Consider the following 24,363-nt stretch of genomic DNA (forward strand, 5'->3'; position numbering starts at 1 on the left):
TCCAGGCTATCCATCTCATATAATCAGTGATAATTTAAAGAGAATAATTTCTGTGTTCCCCTTTCAGTTTACAGCCTTTCAATCATGCAAAGCAGTTCGGTAATAAATAAATAAATAAAACTTTCACATAGTTATAGTAGGAAAAAAAAAACCTGTTTGAAGTCCAAATAATCAGACTTATAACTAAGATTAATAATTGAGGGGTGGGGGTGGGGGAAGCAGTCTAAACGGAGGGCGTTGAAGGGAGAAAATGGGGGAAGTTTCTGCCGCGGCGGCTGCCGAGCGCTGTGCTCTGCTGCCACCTTGGCCGCGCCGCGGGACGTGCAGGCGGCGCTCCTGCCTGCGGGACCGCGGGCGGGCGGGTCTGGCCAGGCTGTCACCCCATGTCACCCGTTGTTAGGAACAGGATGACTACAGGCAACCTGTAAATGGTCCGCCTTTTTTTTTTTTAAAGTATTTTTTATTATGTTTTAGGGGGTGGGATGTTCTTCTAAGGAGGTTTATTCGCCTGTCACGCTTTAATTCGAAGTTCAGAAATGTGGGAGAGCGAGCAGTCAGTTTTTTGTTTTTTTTTTTTTTTTTCCTACCCCTTTGCTTATTACAGGATTTTTCATCCTTGGCCAGTCTTAACACCTTCAATAAAGATAGAACTCAGATCCTCCTCCACACGCACTGTGTCTGCCTCTGTGTCCTTCCACACTGTGTGACCAGGGGGGCTCTGGTAGGAGCTCTGAGTGCTCCATCCCACCTCGAGGCTCTCAGTGTCGTTCAGCTGCAGTTAGAGCATCCTCCCCATCCTCCCCCCCCCCCTTTTTTTTTTTTTTTTGGTGGGGGGGGCGGAGGGGAGAAGACAGGGAAGCGTGACAGTCATCACAACTTACTGAAAAGATATATATATGAATATTAGAAAGCCAATGGAGTTCGTTGATTTCCTTTTGTCCTCTCTACAACTTCGCATTACAGCGCTACAGCGTTGTCTTGACATCAGGCTCCGAGCTGGTGGTACTGAGTTTGGAAAGCTTTCGTGCACTTCATTTCATCTTTGAATTGCACTTTTTTTTTTTTCTTCATTTTAAGGCTTTCTTCTGCTTTTTTCTGCTTTTCTCATCGTTCTGACTTGCTGGAGTTTGGTGGTGGTAAATATTTCCTTTGACTACAAAGTGCATGTGTGAAAAAGACTTTTTTTTTTTTTTTTTTTCTCCGTGGAAATATGCTGCTTGCTCCTTTCTCTGCTGTTATTAGTAACCTGTAAACGAGATGAATCCGAGGGTCTGAGTGAAATAGCACTTTCAGATATGTACTTTTAGCCACATCAAGCTGAGGAAAGTGCAGCAGCTCTGTATACGCTCATGTGAGAGGTTTCCATACGCCGCATGTGACAGTTTCCACACCAGACTCGGTGACAAAGTAGGGACGGCAGGTGAGTCCCCATGAGATCTGCTTTGCCGAGAGGATTTTTTCCAGTCCCTAACCGCAGAGGAGCAGTACTCAGCTCTCCAACTGCTCCCCAGAGTTGGCGGTTCTGATTTGTTTCAATTGAAAATCATCGAGAATCGAAAATGACACGTAATAAAACGTCCCCAGCCCCGCGGCCGCCTGTGCTGCGGCTGCTCGCGAGTACGCGCACCCCCGTGCGCTGAGGTCCCGGTGCCCGTGCGACAGAAGGGGCTGCAAAGGGTTAAGCCGCCGGCTTGCTTGCTAGGCAAAGTTTGAGGAAGAATGTGTCTGAGGCTGGGCACGCCGCAGCCCCGCGCTTGAAATCTGTCGCCCTCACTTAGGAGCTCAGCATCTCTGGTTGTCACCGGTGAATAATGATCACACGGCGATAAGATCGCTCGGTGGCGTTGCGCCGGAGCCGCCGGGGGAAAGAGAAGAAAGGAAATTACGAGGCATTTAACCGCTGCAGCGGGGTGTTCCTCGGAGTCATCGGTGGGTGTCAGGGTCAAGTGACCGGCTGGACAGCTGCTTGGAAAGTAAATTTCCTTCCTCCTTTCCTTGAGAGAAACCTTGGGGTGATGGTGATCATTGGCAGCTATGGAAAGGAAAGACCTTGGTGGTGATCCTTAAAACAATACCATGCCGGAGCCCAGCTGTTCTGCCACTTTCTCCCCTTTCAACCTGCCGGACCCGGTGGGCTTTGGGTGATCGACCGAGGAGGAGCCACCTCCGCGGGAGCAGGTAAAGGCTCGCTGATTCTCTGTGGATTGACAGGGTCTCGCTTTGACCAAAGTGTGCCCTGAACACCTTTCTTTCCCTAATTTGAAGTGTGGGCTGGATGAGGGGCAGAGGCAGGGAGGGGGACAGGCGCAATTCCGCCGAACCTCTCGGAGCCCGTGGGGCAGAAGTTTTTCGTATTTCCACTTTCCTCCGTGACCGGGGGGAACAGAGGGGTAGAAATGCCTGTGGTCAACAAAGATCTGCTTTGCCTTACGTGTTAGCGACAGGTTGGAAATATCGGGGACGCGGAGAAGGGACGGGTGGAGAGAGGATGAAGAAGACTTAGAGGAAATTTTCAGGAGAAAATGCACCGGCTTTCCATCAGCTTCAGGAAAGAGTTATAAATCATGTGTAAATAAGTGCTTTGAAAAGTATGTAGAGCTTTAATAAAAGAAGAGAAAAAAAAAAAAAAGACACGTCTTGAAAAAGTCAAAAAGGACCCAGAACAACCTTGAAAAAGGTTGTTCTTTCAGCTTTGGACCCTACGGGGCTTCTGCTCCTTTTCATCCCTCGGGACCAGCTGGGAGCTGCAGGCAGAGATTCGAATTGAGAGCAGCCGCGGCTCTTTGACGGGAGCAGCAGAGGCTGGCCCCGCGGCTCTGCACCGCGCCAGACCCGCTCTCCCCGAGCAGCCCAGCCCCGCGGAGCTGCCGAGAGCCCGGGGGCTCCATCCGCAGGGGAGGCTAGAGCAGACCCTGGCTCCGAGGTAGCAATGCCGCCGGGGGGGGAGAGGGGAGCGGGGTCTCCCCCTCAGCTCCTCGCCCCTCGCCGGGCTACCTGCGCTCCCCCTTCCGAGCCCCCCCATCACGCCCCGCATCCGCGTAGGTGAGGGCACGGAGGGACTCGGCTCGGGGCTACGGACCGCGGGGGCTCCGCCAGACCCCCCCCCGCAGGGCCTGGGGCGGGTGCGGGGGCCGGCAGCACCGCGCCCGGGGCTGCCCCGCGCCCGGGCTCCTCGGCAGGGCTCGTTGAGCTTTGGAGGCGTGAATAATTCAGCCCTCCCCAAGCGAAGGGCGAAGGAGGTGCGGAGACAATGGCGAGTGATTCAGCTCCCGAGGTAGGGCTGAGCTGCACATGCAAGCCAGTGCGCAGCCAGGGGTGAGGGGGAAGCAAACCCCGAGGCATTTCAGTTGCCTTTTCTGTTTCCTCGACACATGGCATTGATCAGCTCGCCTCTTCTCTCCTCCATCCCTCCCCAGCCCCTCTCTTAAAGTAACTCGCAGCCAAAGCCGTATCGCCCATTTTCTTTACTAATGGAGAAGTTTGAGGCAAATTCTCATCTCTTCGCACACTCCACGTCCTACCTTGCCGGCCACATCCTATCGCTCAGGTGCTTCTCGGCATTAAATAATCTTGCTTTTACCTGGGCTTGTCAGGACAAGGCAGCAGCTTACTAGGGACCTGGGCGGCGGGGGAAGGGTTACCCCGAAACAAGCGCAGATAACCCGGGATGCACACACACACACACACTGCAAGTGCTGCAGAAGGGATTAGTACGGGGGCGTTGTTAGCGCTTTGGGGCAAAAGGTGGTTTCTCCAGTGGTTTTAAAATCTTTCTGACTGATCATGGAAATCAGATGGAATGCTGAAGGAGGTCCGTCTCTTCCCTGAGGGCTGGACTTTCTTTTATTCTGTGTTCTGTTTATTCCGTGCTGCTATTACCCACCTAAAAGTTAGCAGGGGGGAAGGAGAGGGATAGAAGGGGAGGGGGGAGAGGCGGGCTTGGCGGCGGCTGCACATGAAATATCGCCATGTTGGAGCAGAGCACGACTGTAACTATCGCTAGCGAGGGCATCTCCGGGTTAGGACTGCAGCTGGGGGAGTTCTTCTGCTCGCTCCCCCCCTTCCCTTCCCACACCCCCACGGACCCCGCGGGCAGCGGGGCCCGGTTAGCCCCTCCCGCACCTTCCTTGCGCGGGCAGCCCCGGCCCGCAGGGTGTCCGGGGGCTGCGCACCCCCCGGGCAGCACCCCCCGCCGGTTTCTGTTCCCCGCTTGTGGGGTAGGGGGGCGATGCCGAAGGGCTGGAGCTCGCTACACTGCCGTCAGCAAGCAATGGGTTAAGAGTGGGAGGGAAAAAAAAAAAAAAAGGAAAGGAAAAGAGAAAACCTAGCCTGACTTTGCCTCTTGGAAAGCTTTAGGTTGCAGCCCTGCCTTCCAAGCATTCTTTAAACTAGAAATGTGGGAGGGACTCCAGGAAAGAGAGAGAGAGAGAGATGGCTATCAACTGAATTCATTACTGTAAACATCTCCCTGGGGTGTCAGGCAGGGAGGAAAAAAAGGCACGACTTACATTAGCAGGGAATAGTCAGATCTGAGGCATCATTACTGCAAAGATCAGCCTGCAATCCCGGCTGAAGGCTGGCGCAGGACTTGGAGAGAGCCAGCCACACGCACTCACACATATACTCACATATGTGTCCGATGCCACCTCCGACTTCCAAGGGTCCTGGGTCTCCGTGCCAGCTCCTCATGTGATCCTGTGATCCTCTCACCGTTTCCAGAGGACAGAGAGAGAAAAGAGAAAGAAAGCAAGCCCAAGACCGGGCGTACTCGTGTCCCCCCCTTTTTTTTTTCTCCAATTTTTTTTCCTTTTTTTTTTTTTTTTTTTTTTTGCCGGAGAAGGAGGAGCGGCGGGGAAAAGAGGAGCGAACCGAGGCGAGAAAGTGCGTTGGGGATGCCAGAGCCGCGGGCTGCGCGCCGGAGGAGGAGGTGGCGGAGAAGGGGGGAGGACGATGCCGCTGCCTCGTAAGGGCGGAGGAAGGCGCGGGAGGCGCGGGGGCCGCTCCGGTGCGGCGGCGGCGGCCGGCGGGGAGCGGGGCCCTCGGGGCCGGCCGGGAGCGGCGCTCGGCGGCCGCGGCGGGCGGCGGCCACCGGCCAGGAGCGGCGGCAAAGTTTTGGTTTGGGGGGCCAGAGGCGCGCAGGGGGATTATGATCGGTGCCGGCGAGGGATTCCCAGACACTGCCAGGTACAGTCGGGATTTCATTTCTCTTTTCCTTCCCGGTAATTCTAGCCTCGGGCGGTTTAAAGACCCGGTGCCCTTTGCCTTCTCGAAGTTGAGGAGCCGGGGTCAGGTCGTGTGGCAGAAATGCCGCCTCGATACAGCCCCGTCCGTGCCTGCGAGAGTGCGGCACCAGGCACAGGCACGCACAAATTTATGAATGGCAAGTGCTCGCAGGGGCCGCGGGTGATTTTACGCCAGCGGGCGCGTTAGGAGCGGGTCTCGGAGCTCGCAGCCGCAGCGGGGTCCCGGGTCCCCGGCCCCATTTCAGCGCCGAGGGGAGGCTGCCCAAAGCAGCCCCCAGCCCGCTGCCCCCCGGACAGGGGAGCCGAGCACTCCTCCTGCTACAGGAGAACCGTCAGAGCGCGTGTACGAGCACGATCATTGACACGATCTGGGAGGTGGTTTTGAGAAACGGGAACTTTAAAAAACGAGGCTTGCTCGGAGGAGGCAGTCGGCTCAGCTGGCAAGTGTGAAGAGATGGAAAAAACGGGGAGAGCAGGGAGCTGCGCCCGGGGGGAGGATTCAGCAGCAGCGGCCTCTGGAGCGGGGGGCTGGTGGTGAGTGGGTGGGGGCGAGGTGGCTCGGAACTCAGAACTACAAAGGAGTCCCTCGCAGACCTGCCGAGTTGGACGGGGATCTCTGGCAAAGCAACAGCAAATATTGCGGGGGAGACGGGGAGGGGGAGGGGAAGAGCGAACAGAAAAACAGATCGCCAAAAGAAGTCAAACAGCTGAAAAGACCTCTGTCTTGAGAGCATGAGATGAAATCCCATGAAAGATAAAGAAATCAGCAGCAAAGTATGAGAGTAAGGGTCTCCACCTTCTTTTCGTAGTGGGAATCAGTCAACAGGAGCTTTTAATTAATTTTAATGGATGAAATCTGTTTTAAGGCTTACAATAAGCTAATAAATCCAAGGCACAAATCCGTGTAAATTCCTGTACCGTGTGTGGAAGGTACTGATTAGATTTCTTCAGACGCTTTTTTTTTTTTTTCCAATGCAGAGCTCAGCAGAATAGAAAGGTAGAGGTTCTTTGCATGAGAAGCAGGAAAAGACACTAAAGCAAGTCAGACCTCTGTCTCACATACAGATGTGTGCGCACACACACATGCACACACGCGCACACACACACAGGCGCACAGAAAGAGGGTGTGTGTTAAAGAGCGGTTTATTTACTGCATCATACTTCAGTGCTTGCAGGAAAATTAAACCAGTTTAAAGGTTGAGATTGATCACTACGTGGGTTAAAACAAAACAAAAACCAAACTTCCATGGGCTGCATTCATCACTTCTTTCACTGACATTGTCTTTCTCCAAGAGCACCTTTATACAATCGTATTTGCAGAAGCAGTTCATGAATTGGTTTCAGAAATACATGGTTTTTGGAAGGGGGGAAAAATTACCCTGGCATTTTTTTGGAAAACATTTAAAAGGTACTGTACCTATACCCCTACCCACTCTTTTCTTCCTTTAAAGAGTCAATGTATGCAGTGTTATCACTGGGACTTAATCTTTGCATAATCAAAACGATACAACAGGTGCTATTCAAAAGTCAACATTTCTAAGTGACAAAAGTGATGTTAAAATGTTAATACTGATCTTGTTTCCGAAAATGATGTGAGACATGCAATTGCAAACATCATTACCATTTGTAGGAGATTTGCTATTTAAAGTGCTGTTCTCTGTCCTGATAAGATGGCTAGGCAGTTAAAAGTAAGAGAGTGCAGGCCTGGAGTACTGTAGGTGAAACAAGTCAGAGTACTGTGTAAATACAGCGTCTGTAAAACTACCTGTGACTAGAACAGTCATCAGTGTTTTCCCAAAGTTCCAGGCTGTAGCAAGAAGTGGTGCTGGAATGCACCCAGCGTTCTTAAAAGATTCGCTCCTTACACACACATACACCCTATATTTTGTATAAGATGTTATCTGTGTTTGGCTTTGAGAGTCTGGATCTAATTTAAGCCACTGTTACAAGTCACATTTATATCCTGGCCTGCTTGATAGTTTGATTTAGGATGTAGACATATCTCCTTTGCGGAACCCTACACCCTCCCAGTTGGAATCTGCATTACATAGGCTATGGTTTTCTCCAAGAATCAAGAATGTGCTTGGCTTTAACTGTTTAAAATAGCAGCATCCAAAATGTAGGATGTCATTAGGGCTGACTTTCCTACCCTTCCAGTGGAAAAGAAGGAGAGACATGGTTTTAGCAAGTGAAGAAAACAAAAAGGAGTTCAAACAAACGTCTCTATCAGGCTTTTCCTGTACTGCACTTTCTATTTAAAGGTCTAGAAAGAAGGCACACTTAAGATAATACTGTTTCCAGGAAGGTGAGAACTTTATTTCTTAATCATTTCTGCTGCCTCTTTAATCTCAAAATGAGTTCATTTTTCACTAGATTACTTTCATATAACTTTCAGGCTTTTACCAGACTGATTCAAATCCAGTCCATTAGTGACCTCTATCTGTGAGAAGTGTATAGTCAGCGGTGTTTTTTCCCTTTTTCTTCTCCGCTGTGGGTTGGAAACACAGGCTATGAATCATTTTAGTCTTTTATACCTGCATCTAACTCGTCAGGTTGTCAATGTCATATCTGTTATTGACTGTGATTTCCTACTAATTTAATAAGGAAAACAAGAAAAACAAACTCTAGTTCCAAATGTGCATCAAGAACTTGAAAACAACCTAAATTACAGACAGCTATTCCAATGTTAATGAACATTTGCTAAAAGTCAGAAAAACTTAAAGAGTACAGTGGTATTGAACATCAATAATAAAGGAAGTGCATTTATGTTAGTCTGATGGTTTAATACTTACTTTAAAGCTGGCTGACTGTATGTGAAATTTTATTGTCCCTGAGTGCTTACATAATAACTGAAACTTGAGACAAACACTCTGACCAGATATGCTATAAGTAGACTTTATAGTAGCAGGGTGTTTAAAAAATGTGGAAAAAAAAATCCAGCTGTGTCTATATTAAGAATACATGTCAGAGATCAAGGAAAAGGGGGTCTTTATAAACAGATGGTCTCTTTTAGGGGATTATTAAACCCAGCTTCCCAATACTAATTTGTCTCTTGTTTATATCCACAGCTATATTCCGTGTTTTAGTTAGTGATTGTAAATGGCAGTTGAGGACTTGACCAGCAATATCTTTGGGTAGGTGAATACCATTGTTTGACATTTCCCAGGTTGTGGTTGATTACCTCAGTTCTTGGTAATATGATGTTTTTAGGTGTTTCCTTTCCTCTCCCTTGGGCAGTCTTTTCAGGAGTTTCTCTGCCAATGCTTTTTATTTATTTCTTCAAGAAACCAAAAGAATTGGAACTTGCCCTAGAGGGATAAAAACTGCATTTTTTTAAATTTTATTTTGGTAAAACAAATATATGCTTTTTTTTTATTAAAAATATATATAGTTATTACCGTAAAGAAAGCTAATTTAACATACACTAAAGATATGAGCTTTAGTCACCCTAAAGCTATAAGTAACCTACTCCTTTCAAGTAACCGACTTCTTTTAAAGAAAAAGCAACCACAAAAAATCATCATTAAAATATTTGTCTTGACAGGAATATTTTCATCATGTATTTAAAGTAAACCCAAACTTTAATCCATAGGTAATAATCAGGAAAGAAGCATTTGAAATGAAAACTATTCTCTGCTTAAGATATTATATTTTAGTCACAATAAACAATATCTCCTACAAATAGTAAAATTTAATCTAACATTTTCAGCCACTGGTGAAAGCTGTTTGGACCTTTTGATACCTTCCTTTTTTTTATTTTTGATTTACATGGCTAACAGTTTTTTTTGGATAGTTTTAGTTTTTGTTTTCTCCTTTTTAACTCCTTCTTCTGACATGGCCCTTTAAGCAGAATCAAAACTAAATACTAGGAACATTCTAAAACAAATCCATCATGCTCTCTTCAGCATTCCTGAAAACTTAATGATGCTTAAAGAGGTCCATAAAACATCTCTTCTAAAAGGAAATCTTGTGCTATCTATCAGTGCTACCTAGAAGCAATCTCCTGCACATTCTACTTCAAGCTGCAACTGTTTTATTTATTTATTTATTTATTTATTTATTTTTAAACACACATTTTCTATCCTAGTATAATGCAAGGGTGTTTACAAATGCATGCAGCACAGAGAATTTTTGGTCATTCAAAGGTCATTGAAACTGATCCCTCAATCCTTGCAGGCAAAATTTAATAGGCTTTTGGTGTGACAAAATGTAGTGAATGTCAGGGATCTTGATGGAGAATTACAAGATTAGGGCAAAAGATTTTGGAATTTCATCTCCCTAATTCATTAGCTGTTTACTATCATGCATAGTGACTCAAGGTCTGGGCAGGCTGACACTTATTGTAGTAAGTACTGTGTACTGTACGGAAATACTCCGTGACCCATTAAGAGCAGGAAAGGTCAGAGCCCTGAATGAAAAGCCTCATCAGCACCTTCTTAGAACTGAAATCAATGTGCAGCAGGGTTGCTACCAGTTCCTGCTGGTAGCCTTTGCCAATTGCTCATTAAAACCAACAGGGAAAATTAAAGAGAAAAGCTTTTCTCAACTGTAGTTCTGGTCCTGTACCATGTAGTCGCATGAGTAGCTCTTATCTTTCAGAGCTGTTTCATAAGAATTAGCCAAGATTCATCATGTGGGAGAGGGCTGCCTGTGTGGGGAGAGGATGCAGTACTCCCTCAGCGTCCTAGCACTGCTGCGATTCTTTGGTGATGCTCAATCTTCACACAACCCGTACAGGATCAAACCATGGTCAAACTGCAGTCATAGGGCCATCAGCCCTAGGCCTGTAAGTTCAGAGTTAAAAATATTTCTTTTCTTCCGCATGCTTTTCCTACAAAGAAAAAGAAATGCAGTATTTGAACTGTTTTAAGATGGGTGTAACATTCACAGTGTCATTGTAAATGAATGCAAGAACAAGTATTATTTTAGACCAACAACACCTTTACTGACACAACAAGACATTTCATACACAGTTCTGAAGAAATGCCATCTATATATAATTAATGTATGTGCTACATACATAGGTAACCATGACTTTGTCTGCAATCACTGAGGACTCCCTCAAACCCTTCAAAGCATATAATTAATTTTAATTCAAAAATAATTTTGTTGGTTAATTGAAAATTAAATTAAACAAGAAAAAATATATTTTTCCCCCAGTGTTTTGGTAATTTCTAAATTAGGTTAAAAATACTGAGTTGCTCCCAAGATGGATTGCTCCCAAGGTCAATGGAAAGCAAACCTAGCTGTGCTTATGAAACAGAACTTCACAGCTGAAAGACTGCTTTTTAAATTAATTTATTTGATTCCAGACTCAATCCTTTTCTCCTTCACTGGCAAGTTAATTTCACAGACACTCTTCTCATGATTAGGGATTACTCATGTGAGTAATAATTTGAATACCCCAAAGTGATGTCATTTAGCTGTAATTGAAGATGATACAACCCCATCAGTGTGTCTCTGGTTGTGCTAATGTGTATATGCTTTCATTAGTAGTTTCTTCATGTATGTATGTGGAAACAAGTATGTAGGTAGAAGTGATTTAAATGACTAGAATTACATCCATATTAGGATTGTAGCAGTATACGTGTCATGGACACAACCTACATAGTTGTATTGCTACAAAAGCTACCTGTAGACAGGACATTAGGTGTACATATCATTTAACGAATTATGATTTTGGTAAATGAAGTGGTTTTAGTGAGCCTATTGCATGCCTGAAATGCTAGTTGAAACCATGTGAGGTGTTTCTAAATGAAGGAATGTTTGCTAGTAGTGTGTTTGTGTTACCTTTTAATTTCGTTTGTGATCTAGGAAGTTTTTCCTAGGTGGTGCTTCTTGTGTCACTAAAAGATTTGCATCAAGTTAAATGTACCCCATTTAGCAATCTCGTTTGTCTTGTTTCACAGGCCACCTCACTGACTGATCTAGGTTTACCTTACTCTTATATTTAACCACTTAGCTCTGGAGTTTGTTGCAAACACTCCTGGACTAAACATGCTCTCTTTAGCTATATCAGTTGAAAACTTGCTGTTATTTCATAATGTCTTGTAAGTATCTAAAAAAAATCTGAAGTTTTATCACATGAAAACCTGAATTGTTATGAACCTGGATTGGGTGGTTGAAGGATTCCAATTTAATATGCTAAATATGTATATATTTATATACATATATATATAATATGCTAAATATATATATTTATATACAAGCATATTGCGTCTTTTTCTAGTGATCCATTATCGTAGGACCACACATTATTCATTGAACTAGAGAATTTGGAAGTGGAAGGGGCTAGCCAATAGCTCACACTCATAAAGTTTACATCCTTGCTTTAAGTGATTTACAAGATTCATCTGAGACATTTTATCATTTGAGCTGCCCATAAAAAAAAAAAAAAAAGAATTTCCAATACAAAATAAGTAAATGAAAAAAATATCTGTTATCCAACCTGATATATTTTCTATATTTTAAAACAAATTTAGCAGTCTAAAAACAAATTTCCTCATGCCGAAGATGAGTATACAGTTAGAAACTGTTAAAATTTAACAGGACATGAACACATACACACATACACAGAGTCATTCCCAACAGTATTGCTAAATCCTGTGTATCAAATTGGTATATGCCCAACAGTGACTTTTGAAATAGCTTGTTCTGGCCCTGTGCCATGCTGCTCAGTGAAGAGCTTCTTCTTGCAGCAGTTCAGCAGTAAATTGTAAAATGCATCTTGCCAGTAGAAGTCTTTTTTTTTTTTTTTATTTGAGAAATTACTTTCACTCTTTGACTAAATTAATTTTAGAACCTTATTCTTGTGCAGTGCAGTGCAACAGTTTTTACCTAGAGAGAAAAGCGTCTACCAGTACAGCTTTGAAAATACTTAGGCAAGAAAGAATCACAATGGACATCTGTCTTTTTTCATGTGCACTTTGAATGCCACTGATATAGCCAAGTCCTTTATCATTGCCCAGAGATGGCAGAGCGTCTGTGTTAGAGCATCTGACAGTAAGGTTACTCTAATTGCTTTATCCATGTTTTGCCCAATCAAAATCTCTATTTATGCATTTGGTATTGTGTATTCAGAATGATAAACGTGCACACACAGGCATGCAGGGAGAGACACACAAAGTATTAACAAAAAGCTTTCTGAGACAATTTGAATGGCAAAGGATCATTTAGCAAATCTATTTCCTTCTGGTGCTTAGTTGGCATCTTCCTTTTTTATTATTATTTAACTGGATGGCAGGGCAACCAGTGATACTGTAGAATATTGAAATGGAGACTGTATAGGAGCTTTCCCTGCCTTTCTTCCCTAGCTCTTCTCCCTCATAGTTAATAGAGTACTGTTTCCACAAGTAACACTCTGTTTAATAGTTTTAAAAAGAATGATACAATTGGATTTCTATTTTTGTTTTGAGTGATGGCTACAGGGTGCTGAATCCCTACCTCCACACCAGTGCTTTAGTTTTTAGTTATGTATAATTGCATTAAAATACAGTAATTTAAAAATAAGTAAATATAATAATAATAATAATAATAATAATAATAATAAAGCCCAGGAACTATGAAAATCTCAGCGCTAAAAAAATGTTTGTTTTCTGTCCCACACTGTGTAATCTTATCAGTATCTAGTTAACTTAATATTTAGTACCAAATACAGGTTTCAACTAGATAGTCTGTTACCACAGAAGTCAAACATTCAGCTCTATCCTCAGATCAGCACAGTGGATCTTTATAAATCTGGAATAAATGAGATGTTAGAGTTGCTGCCAGCAGCTCTGGCAACAGAACTGTTGATCTGCCCAGATTCTTTTTCCTGCAAAAATTTCTTATCAGCAGATCCACACATCCTACATGTTGAGACTGTGGATTTACAGATAAGAGGACAGAACGACAGAAAGTGAATGGATGGCATAAGCATAAATAGGTTATGAGTTACCAGCTGAAGAACTTGATCTTAAGCACTGGGAGGGGGGATTATAAATCTCAGAACCACCTAATAATGAGGAGTTCTCTAGGTAGAAGGGCTTGGCTTTAATTATTTGCCCTTCATTTGTCCAAAGTTGGAAGTGCATAAATCAGTCTGTATGGGCAGGGATGACTCTGAAATTCATAACCACTCATGTCTGTGACATTGATGGAAACTCAATTGGATCAAATGCATAGGTATTCTAATTATGAACCTCTGATATTCAGAACTTCCCTTAGGCCATCAATATCTCATATGCAATCATATTTTACAAGCTACTGAATTATTGTCTTGTTATAGATGTGCTGACCGAGAGAAGACATCTTATAGTCTAGCCAACTAGCTGCAGAAAGATGATCCTCTTTCTTTAATCACTAAGAGAATAAACACCTTTAGATTTCAGATAACATCCATTCACAATCTACTTAGTTCTTGTGAAGAAATATTTGGGGAACTTGGGAAGGGGTGTTTTACAGCCCTGTATATTGTCTTGTGTTGAATGATAATCATGTTTGGCAGAAAGGCATTCATTTTAACTCCTTCAATGCTATGCTAAAAGACTATCTCCTGCATATTAGAAGAGGAAAAAAAAAAAAGCAATCATCTTTAGCCTTGCTGTGACATTTACACTCCCTCCCACCCTCAGGGGTACTTTTATTGACATATATTTATATTTATATTCTGGTAGCACCACATTTCTCTCCTGCCTCTTTCTCTCTCTTTATTTTTTAAACCCACATGCCAGCACAGGCTGAATCAAAATTTCCAGTTAGTTATTCAGTTAAGAAGGACCTCTTTTAAGGCTGGAGCTCATTCTCTCATGTTTGTTATGTCAGGAACATTGAGGATGCAAAATATCCTAAAGATGCTATCAAAACTAAAATAAACAATAATTCTCATGGAAGCTTTTATTTTCATTTAAATATGCAGCATTGTGCAGAGGTAGCATAAAAGCAGGAAAGGAAAAGTGGCCAGAAAATAACTGGTCAAAAAACAGGAAGACAGTGAGTAATCAAAATTGTCCAGACTGAATGAAGCACAGAGATAATCAATCAACTTTCAGTGCAACAGGAAAATGGAATTTCCTAATGATCACAGTTTTAACCATCTAAGCTGTTATTCATCGGAGAGGAGAGGTAGGGCAATGTACAATGTAGGAGGAGTTGGGAGGGGAGGAAAAGGTCTGTTCTCCTAGTTCTTTCTGTTGTGGAGAAAGCACATGAGAATTATCAGGCAAAGTTAGTGCTGTCTCAGACGGAATTATCTGTACAGCAGAACCCTGGCTGGTTTGGTGAGGCAGGTCTTATAAGCTTGTATTACTCTTAATATTATTCCATGTCCTCATTTTTTGTGACCTCAGACACTCTGCACGTTAACTTTAAGAAAAAAAAAAAAAAAAGGATATGGAGTAAAGATGGGATGGAAAAAGTAATTAGTAAGTAAGTAGTCTAAAATTTTCCTCTCAGGAATAAGTATATACTCAGAGTGCCTGCTTTACAGAGATAAATCAAAGGGGAATAATAAATATTTGTAATTTAAAATATGTAATATAGGTCCTGTCAGCTTTTATGTTGTTTAGATTTCTCTTGCCATTAGAATTCTCATCTGAAAGACCCTGGAATTCCATTATGTAACAAAAGACTGAATCAGGGTAAAACTGGGGACACTACAGTGGGGACAAATGACTGAAGTGGGTCTTTATTATTATTCTTGCTGAAAAGAAACATGGTGAAGGAAATGATCATCGTGCACTGCAACACACAGAGTTGTGATGCTGCTTCTGCATTGTTAGTGCATCCATGCTGTCCTGTTGATTATATCACTGGGTGGGTCATGCATTGATTGAGCTCTTCATTGTGGTCTGAGCTTGGGTATGCTTTTTTTTTTTTTTTTTTCCCTTGCAGCTAAAGGTGAGGCAGAATTCAACACCGAATTTTAAAAACAGTGAAGTGACAAAGAGTGGTGCCCACTGGGGACTGAACTGGCAGCAGTCACAGAAACTCCCTGTATGTGTGTGCATATGGGAGGACTGGCATTTCTCTTCCTCCAGGCACTGCAAATGCCCATGATCGTCAGCAGTACCAAGTCCTGGCACCTAAAATGAAGGAAACAAATAATTTATGGGGAAGGTTATAGTAGAGATATATGCCCTTGCTTTGTTAGACAGGGTGTGAAGTCTTTCTATGATTTCTCCACATTCTCCACAAATATTCTGGTAGGAATAATATTTGGGACAGTATGTAACCCTACTAAACTTGCGTCCTTGTAATCTTGCAGAAACTCCAGCAAAGAACCTGACTAGGATGGAGTTACTGTAACTGAAAAAGGAAAGAAAAAACTCAGTGGGAAGATGGCACTGCATGAGTTAACAAGTTAGCCCCTTCACTCTTTCAAATCAAACTTCCTGTGTGTAATAAAATACAAGTTGGATGAATTTGGCTGGTCTCAGGCAAGCCTCTCATGGATAGTTGCCCACATGGGAATAACAACCGCATAGATTAGCCCTGTGAATAGCTCCAGGACAGGTGTGGGCCTGAACTGCATTGGCAGAACTGCTACGGGGACTGGTGTGCGATGCTTCACCAATGAATGAAACACTTCACTCTTCCTTTTTCACAAGCACTAAAATTCACATAAACACATTTCTTGTAAAAAAGTAATTGGCTTTAAGGAGTTGGAGAAAACTCACGTTTTGTCAGATTTGCAAGTCTTCTATTAGACTTTTCAAAGAAATTAAGTACAAGCAAAAATTAAAGCATGCTGAATTATTTCTTACTAGTTATCTTTTTTTTTTTCTTATGTTCTCAAGAACAAGATTATGGGTTCTGACCCATCTTTCCTAACAGTCTAGGGCAAATAACAAGAGAGTGCAATATTTTTAGAGCTTAAGAGGGGGCAAGATGACACAGGGTTTCTCCTACTGAATACAAAATCATTCTGTTTCTATTTGAAATCCAGACACAGTCTGCAGTGATCTATATGAAATGAAAGGTGGTGGACTCAGGTAACCCACCACTATTATCTGAGCCTCATTTTTCCATTCCCTGTCAGCAGTGAAAAGATTTATTAGGTAAGGAGGATGAACCATTCTTTTACCTCCACGTCCTCTTCTTCCTCTGTTCTTACAAAGCAGAGCAGAGCCTCAGTCACACTGTACAGGTCCTTGTAAAAAGCACATAGTTAGAAAATAACTCTGCACTATTTTTCCTGAGGTAAAAAGAGATACCACAAATGAAAGACAGAAGGAAGAGTTAATAGCAGCATCTCATCAAGGGAATGCTGATCCACAAGCAGAATCATAAAGCTGCTTGATATTAGATGTATAGTGCTTGTGTAAGTCAGGGTTGAACTGATTTACAGAAGCTGAATATCCACAACATAAAGCAGAAAACTATTAAGTTCCTTGCTAGAACCATGACAGTAGGCCGGTTTTCCTTCTTTAGCAATACGAGGCAAGGATTCAGTCTGGGAAATGATACTGCCTGTTTGTGCCCCGGTTGCCTCTGAATCAATGGAGAGCCCTACTCTTCAAATCTCTTGCATGAAGTAAATATTTTATTTATTTTTACCTGATTTATTAGGTGATTTAAGGAGATGTTTGGGCACAAGATTGTCTATGGTCATGTTTACAGCACTGCTGTAGTTACTTGCTGCATAATTTGAGTTTCAGATGCATAAGTGGATGTGGTTATATAATTTCCTGAGGCATCTATTTATACTTCAGTTAATGTTTCTTATCTCTGTCTCATAGTAATTGCTACACTCTTTGCGACTGACATATTTTCCATGACATTTTTTAGGCTTGCCATCATTGCTATACCTAATGAAGTTTAATTTTGATATGCACGTGACCAGCATGGACATGTAATATGGCTCTAAAAAGTTTACCAGCCTAACCTTCATCTCCTTGTGCCATAGGACTGCAGGCATAAAGGTTTTATCAATGTACCTCTAGACATTTGGCACTTGCATTAAATTTTAACTGATCATTTTTAGTGAATTATATAATTTCTCTTGTTACAGGAACTCTCTAGTGCAGGAGTGGGGAGAAAAATGACAGATGTCCTCCATCAATTTGCCACTTTTTCAGTTCAATTCAGCCTATAATTGTGCATATGCTGATGATGTGTTGTCTAAGGAAGATAAGAACTGTGTTAGGAAATTGCTTTAATGTTACTGGAGATAATTGAGAACTGCTGCTTTGCAGGGGAATATTTACCCCTGGAACCTACAGTGGGACTTTATGCTGCTGTCTCCAAACAATGATGGAAAACAAAGTGCATAAATCTTTGCTAGCTGGTAACTAGTGATGTGTTGTAATGAATGATTTAGTGGGCTTTTCACAGTACAAATTTCAGTAGTACCCCAGAGGCAGTTAGTGTCTAAGAATAAATGTATACATTTTGTTAGTCATTGTTTTCTTTGTGAAAACTAGTACAGTGTTTTGCAACCAGTTATAAACCAATCTGAGTAACAATGGCCAAGTTCTGCTGCTCTGTTCTGGTCTTATATTCTGCCTATCGTTGTAGTAGCCTAACACCAACCTATAAAGCATTACTGCAAGATATCCTTACAAAAGAATTTTGCAGTGTTTAATAATATCTAATGACTTTATTTAATGTAAAGAATTTTTAATATTTGTAACGTGAGACCTGGTCAGTCAGAATTACAAAGCTTTAAATTCCCTTCTGGAAATGAAATTCAAGGCAGTGGTTTGTAGCCACAATTATTTATGAGTGTATGGATCATGTTTATAACTCCACTGACTTCATATACATGAACAATCTAGATAAGTAATTAGCAAAATTACATGAATTGTGCTGTGTATTCCAACTGCAAATAACACTGTTGCAAAAATGACTCCCAATAGACAGATTGGGGTAGATTTCTTGCATAAATATAATATACAGACTCTCACCCTTGCTTTTGTTTTCTTTCTAACTACTATCCTAACATCCAATGCTTAAAAGCCTAGATATATTGAAACCTAGGTCCTCCCACCAAGATTAAAGGACTGTACTTGCATAGACCTATGATTCTATCAATTTTAACGTCTCTTATCTGAGACAGCAACTTTAGGAAGGACTCCATAGGTTCACTAACAAGTATAAGTACAAAGTAGTCTTTTTAGACTGTGTGGAAATGAGATTAGAGCTGATCTAACAAGAAGCAAATCTCTTCTTCCCGTCAGTCTTGTTCTTTGCTTCTAGGTAATTATACAAGTTGAATTAATCAGCACAGTATATTACTTGGTTTTCAGGCAATTTCCAGTAGAAGACTCTCCTTGGTATAAATAAGTACATGTGTGCTGTATACTTGCTGGCAATCACATGGGGATCCTTATTTCTTTCCCTCGTGTGCACTGCAATGCTGAAAATAAAATCATATGATCTAAATATTTGCATATCCCATATTACTGGACTGAAATGAATGAGGGTCTTTCTGACAATTTTTCACTATTTGAATCTTCTCACAAAATACCGTATCCAATAAGGGCAGTGAAATTATAAGATCTGAAAAAGAAAAAGTAGTGTGTGACTGGTCACACTTCTTCCAGCAAGGATTTTCTCTAGTATAAATCAAAATTTATTCATATAAAATCTGGAATTACTTTACATAACCAGAAATTAAGAGACATATTTCTTGTTCCAAATCTTCGTCCATGGGTTAAAGCAGAAATACGAGTATCCTTACAGTAGACCAATTGAAGGTTTCACTACAAAATGTATTTATGACTGTAAGTAATCAGAAATGTAGTGCATTTGCAGAACTGTATGAAAAGCCTGAAGTGAGTTAGAGGGTGCTAATGGTTTATGAATCAATGTATAAATGTCAGTGAATTAACAAATCAAATTGGTAACTACAGTGAGCCTATTGGTATACCCCTCCACACTCACATTATAGGTCAAAAAGCAATTGCAAAAAATCCACGTTCTTGATAACAGAATTGAAATGAGAACATTTAGTCGAAAGGGAATGTCCAAAAACTCATTTTTGTGTGTGTGCTATTTTCACAAATAATAATACAGAAATGAAAATGAACTCTTCAGTTTTTAATAACAAATGTGAAAATGAATTGACATTCCATAAACAGCAAAAATTATCACATTGTTTGAGCTAAGTTTCTTGATTTATCTTGGTGGCTAACATGCCATCCTGTAGATAAACTCATGCATGTGTTTCATATGTCTGAGTGTGTGGGCCCAGAAGAATAATAAAAGTAAATCCAGCAAAATAACTATCTACTTCTAGCCCAAGTGCAAGAACTAAAACTGTTACAATAATTATATAATTCTTAATGAAGCTGCAGCTTCACAATATTGGATTTTTCCATTTACAAACCAAATTTGGAGTACATAGTGGTAGGACGTTGTGAGGCTCTTCAGAAAGTACAGCAGAACTCTGAAGAATACTGTAATGAAGTGAGTATTAGTATTACAAGTTATTTATCTATTGCTTGTTACAGAGAGAGTTATAGGCAGCCATGGTTGGTTTCAAAGCATTTTGTTTTCCATTATAGCAATATAAATCAGGCATGTTTTCTCATGAGCATTTCAGTACATATAGACTATTGTTCCTAAGCAGAATGTACTCCACATGACTTGGATTTAACAATATCTAAGATTTTTATTTTTATTTTCCCTAAAGCTTAAGAATGATTCGGGTGTACTCATGGAATGTACTCATTCCATGCCAAAGCAATAGAAGTTGCTTTGATTTCCCTCTACCTGATCCTGTTGTGACTAAGGTATTATTCCTATGCAATGCAAACCAGTATTTTTTAATATATATGACATTGGTTCCTTCCACATCTATTTAAAATAAATAAATAAAATAAATAAATAAATAAATAGGAAACAGACTCTTTCCACAGCTGAGGCCAAGTTCTGTGAAATTCTGTATACTTTAAATTCCAAAGTCAAATCAATAGGTTTTGAACATGGTAACTGTTTTGCAGGGTCTCCACATATATTTAAACTGACAGACATGGCTTGCAGCTATCTTCATTCAAAGGAGCAAGAACCATCACCCATCGTATTGTTAGGTTTTTGAGTGAGAAAGATTTTATTTCAAAATGTAGTATGACCTAAAATATAAACCTGAGACGGTTAGAAATAAAACCCTTACCAAAGATCAAATTTTCTGATGCTGTCCTTTTTGCTTAGTCGTAGCAGTATTACCTGCATAGTCCACAACACAAAAGCAACAAGTAATAAAAGTCATTAGAATGGACAGCAACTTGGCTGTTATACAATGAGAATCTCCCTTGGTAAATGTTGATACGAATTATTAAATGAAACAGTGGCAAAATGTAGTCTGTCAAAAGCAGTTTCCTTCTAGAGTCATGGGAGGAATTAAAATTTATTTCAAAGGAAGGGTTTTCTGCATGTCTTCAACATCTCGCTTTGCTTGAGTTACACAGGTTGTCTGTACTAAAACTACACAAATCAATTTCCCAAATAAAGAATGCATATTGGAATAGTTTTTATAATCTGAGGGTCATCTCAGCAGTTTCTCCTACATATCTGAAATTTCCCTTCTTATCTGGTTCCTGGAGAGAAGATATTGTAATATTATAGTGAGTGTGATTCTAGTGGGCTGTAAGTATGGCATCCAGTTACAGATTTGATGTTTAGAGTATTTGTCAATGCTACAATATATGCTCTGTAATTTGAACACGTGGGTCTGCTCTACAGTTGGTTTGTACTGACACAATTTTCTTGGCTTTAATTAACTCATCATTGGATGAGTTATACTAGTTTAGGATGTAGACCACAGAATGAACAGTCAAGTGTTTATCTGATTTCTAGATTAGCTTTCCAGAGTAGCAAAGATTAAAGAGAATGACAGATATTAAGGATGAAACAATTCTGCTTAGATTTAATGCAAAGTCATTAATTTTATCATTGACGTTATGTTCAGAATTGGTTGAAAATTTTGGAAAAAATAAAACATTTTGATTTGGTGAAGAGGGACATCTAAAGTGATACAGAATTACTTAGTTGCTTCCCCAAATAACATTTTGATTGGAGTCAAAGCCTGTGACTGAATACCAGCCCATTGTTATATGCAACTGATAATTAATGCATGGCTAACAGCACTGAAATAGATGAGAACAACCAAGTGATTCTCTACTTAATATATATGACTAAAGTTGCTGGAGTCAAAGGCCTAGGTGATGCTTTGGCCCTCAGCAAAACCAATAGAATAATTTCCACTGACATCAAAGGAGTAGGGATACTTCTTCTGATTACCCTTTCCATATTCCTTATGGTTTATTAGGACTTCATTCAAGCACATCATTGGGCAGTTACTAACTTTTGAATATGATTATGAGCACTCTATGTTTCCTCTCTTATGAAAAAGAGCATTCATCCCATCAAAGACCACATATAAATACTTAACTTGTGATCTGATTGCTATTTTTAACAGCAAAGTCCTACAAGATGCCTAGAAAGTGATATATCCTTTTCTCCTGCTCAGTGCACTGATGAAAAATACCTGCTGAGAAGCATAGCACTCCAAAGCCAGACATAAATGCTATAGATATATGGAATCTAAGCTAATACATATGAGTTATGTGTATAATTTAGACTGCATGTTGTCTTATATCAGTGGAAAAACAAAAAGAAACAAACAAAAAAAAATCCCCATGTGTAATAATAGCTTTGAACTTAAATGATCTAAAAGCAGTCTTTGATCTCTGAGCAATCTGATCTAGTGGGAGGTGCCCTTGTCAGTGGCAGTGGGGTTGGAATTAGATGTTCTTTGAGAGTCTCTTCTAACCCAAACCATTTTATTATTCTTTGAAAAGTTTGTATAACCACGTGCAATTTTGTATATGGCCATTTTGCTACATAGATTTCAGGGACCATTCAGACTTGAATTCCTCACAGACTGTAATACATACTTAAAAGTGATTGTACTTGGACAATCATAAAAATCAGTTAGAAACACTGAATATTGAGATATTTGTCTCACTAGCTGGAATGCGATACTTACTCTTTTAGCTATTGTTTCAAATAAGCAGAACATCAGAACATTTTTTTCTAAGATCAAAACATATTACAGTCTCCACAAAATTATGGAGGCCTCATTTTTAGGCAAAAATAAAAATAGCTTTGACAAAGTGCTAATGTATTAGTTTTGAAAATAAGCCTGCAGTGATGGGGCTGGTACAGCTGGCATAAGGAAACTTTTATGTTACTGAAATTAAGTTAATTAACCAAGTTTGGTCTCATTTGGCATAGCAAAAGGAACGACTAGGGTTGAGTCTTACTGTAGGGTTCATATCTTCACCTTTGACAAAGAATGCAAAGACTGCAACATCATTGTCTTCAATAGGAGCTGTGGGTGAGGAGATAACGGGAACACACAGCGTTGAAATAGAAGCAGTAGTCTATTTAACACTGACAGAATTGATGTCCAGGCACTTATTCATAAAATCTGTTATATATATCCTAGATCTAATAACCATAGGCCCAATTCGCTAAACCCTTACAAAAGTCCAATTTTCCATTCACTTCAGGAAACTACATTCATACAAGAGAAATACATATGCTGTGGCCAACAGTTTAAATCGCTGTAGAAATGATACCATAATAGTTTATGGTATTGAATGCTACATGCATCCAGTTCTTCCTTTCCCTTTTTCTCTCTTACTCCCGTTGCACACTTCCTCAAGCTCTTCTTCCTTCCTTATAGGCCTAAACGCAGTAAATAATCTTAAAATAAAACTTATTGCTAAGGAATTAATACCTTGCTGACATAAACTGCTACACTGCACACAAGTTAGGGAGGTATATTTTATATTTGCATGGTTTAGGTGGCATTAATAACATCAATATTTATATCGCCATAAGCTTAGCTTGCACTAGAGTGTCATTTATATAGTATTATGTTTCCTCCAAGCACTCTTGTCAAATTCCTTTCTTGCTTTTTGAAGGTAAACACACAGCACTACAAAGACTTATGTTTGTCATTTCCAGTATTTTTAATGCTATATCTATAAAAATAATGACCTTTATGCAGCCATCTGTGGCTCTATGCAGTGCCTTCAAACTCAGAGGTTCTTTGAGATTATTAATAGCAATAACATTATCTCAGTAATGTGAGAACTGTAGCTGTCCATATTGAATGTCACTGGTAAAACTGCACTGGAAAATATGCCCATCTGCATTGGTTAAAAATATAAGTATTAAATCAAAGCATCACTTCTATTTCAGATACTTCCCAAACATTTTGAGCAAAATTCTGGAGAGTTGTGATAATGAGAAAATTATTAGGGTTATAAAGGAAATATTGGAGATGTCCAAGTTAGGCTTCCACTGATTTTTAAGTGTCGTTGCAAAAACATTAGGAGATTTGGTGCTTGCAAATCTTTGTGATAAACTTATCAAGTATAATAAGAATAAACAAGCAAGAATAAAAGGAAGTTATTTTAAGCAAATACCTGAAAGGCTTTGTTGCCATCAAAATAAGATTTAAATCTGCTGGAGGATTTGAGTTTCTCCAGACTGAACACAAATATAATAGTTTCATTTCATTGACTTTGTTTCCCAGTTTACAAGGATTTAGGACAGAGAATGTTATCATCGTTTATTAGTATGAGCCCCTTACAAACAAACAAATGTTGTTAAAACATTTCCAGATCAGCTACATAAATAGTGTACATTATCATCATGCTCTTTGGTGCAAATAGCCTGAAATGAGATCTGCCTTTCTACACAAATTTTATTTAGAGTTTGCTTGATTCAATTTTGATATTATACTGTCATTTTCATTCTCTGTAATACGTTAATGCTATGCTGAAGCTATTTAAAAGGATTATAGTGTCAATAAATTTTAAATCATGCTACTTGCCTAAGCTTATGTTATTGAAATAATGCATGATGAGCACTTTTGTGAAATCATGTGAAATCAAGTACCATACTGGGCAAAAACTATCACCAGCACCACTGACAAAACAGCCTTTAAAAGTTTAGTAACTGAAGAGCTATTTAGCTCAATGATGCTTTAGTGATTAGAGAATGGAGAAGTGTATTGCAGAAGCTGCTGTAGAATTCCGTTTCTGCAAAAAAAACATTGGGAACTTCATGTTGGCTTCAAATAGCTCAGTCAGCTCCTGGGTCTTATTCCTTCTGGCTCTGCCTC

The 24,363-nt window shown here is 40.6% G+C and overlaps 1 protein-coding gene across 10 annotated transcripts in view; it reads left to right on the top strand.

Moving 5' to 3' along the window:
• Positions 1–810: 810 nt before the first annotated feature.
• The window catches only part of FLRT2 (fibronectin leucine rich transmembrane protein 2), a 77,055-nt gene continuing 53,502 nt past the window's right edge, over positions 811–24,363 (top strand). For 2 of the 10 annotated variants that reach the window (XM_083839806.1, XM_083839810.1), the window contains exons 1-2: positions 4,984–5,184; positions 8,312–8,377. The gene's annotated coding sequence lies outside the window, so the exon portion shown is untranslated. The other 8 variants (XM_083839803.1, XM_083839807.1, XM_083839804.1 and 5 more) reach the window with 8 other exon arrangements.

This window comes from Anser anser, assembly GCF_964211835.1.
Source record: "Anser anser genome assembly, chromosome: 5".
NCBI lineage: Eukaryota > Metazoa > Chordata > Aves > Anseriformes > Anatidae > Anser > Anser anser.